The sequence below is a fragment of the Suncus etruscus genome, chromosome 15 (genome assembly GCF_024139225.1).
Source record: "Suncus etruscus isolate mSunEtr1 chromosome 15, mSunEtr1.pri.cur, whole genome shotgun sequence".
Taxonomy (NCBI): domain Eukaryota; kingdom Metazoa; phylum Chordata; class Mammalia; order Eulipotyphla; family Soricidae; genus Suncus; species Suncus etruscus.
This window is the reverse complement of record NC_064862.1, coordinates 66,041,612-66,042,733: the sequence shown is the minus strand read 5'-3', so window position 1 is coordinate 66,042,733 and position 1,122 is coordinate 66,041,612.

The window sequence follows — 1,122 nt, the reverse complement described above, 5'->3', positions numbered from 1 at the left end:
ACACCCGGCAGCGTTCAGGGGTTACTCCTGGCTCTATGCTCAGAAATCGCCCCTGGCAGGCACGGGGGACCATATGGGATACCGGGATTTGAACCATTGTCCTTATGCATGAAAGGCAAATGCTTTACCTCCATGCTATCTCTCCGGCCCCCCTCCATACTATTTTAATGCCAATTTTGTTATTCTGTTCTTGGTAAAATTGGGCACATGGAGATGAAAAAATTTACCCTGTCCAAAGTTTAATTGGTGATTGGGGAGCAAGGATTTGAACTCGAGTGTACCCGGTGATAGGGCTCTAGGGCTTGATATCTAAATGGTGTGGGGCTAAGATTAAATGTGATAAAAATGGAAGTAGAAGAGGCAAGGGAGTAGGATTTAGTGGACCTGTATTAGGAGCCAAGCACCCTCCACAAGTCACAAATCTGAGAAGCTGTCAAGCTAAAAGTCTAAAGTAATGTTCTGTTAAATACTGGACCTGAATATAATCCAGTTCATATCCCACCCTACACACCAGAGAAACAGCAGTAGCCAAAGTTTGGGTTTGCAGTCATTTATGGGGTTCTCCCCTCACTACTTTTCAAATCCTCTTCTTTCTTTTCATGTCCTCTTCTTGTGGGCAAGGGAACCTGGAAAATCCTAGGTCAGATCAGTGGTCTGCCTTGTGGCTCAGTTAGTTCTGCCCAGTGGTTCCCTCTGCTTCCATCCCAGGCACTGCTTCTGAGTCAAACTTTAAGGGGTGAGGACTCTCATCTTCTAGACACATGGCATCTCAAAGCCTGAGGCAAGACTTGTTTCCTCTTCCCTCCCCAGTGTAAACTCCAGCTTGAAGGACAACAAAGACCCACTTGTCATGGGATCAAAAGAAGGCCAACTCAACCTTTTAGGATGAACCTCCAGCTAAGAAAACAAGGCTTAACTCATTCTCCTTCTTCCTGCCAATTGTGAATGACTTGCTTAGCCACACTACCTCATCTTATCCAACCTCATATCAGTTCAGGGAGGTTTATGTAGAAATTGGAATAGGATTGTGCTGTTGGCTACACTCCCTCCTGGTCTCAATACTGGAAGATTATCATCTCAGTACTGGAAGAAGACCATAGGCAAGAAAGAAGAAGACAGGAG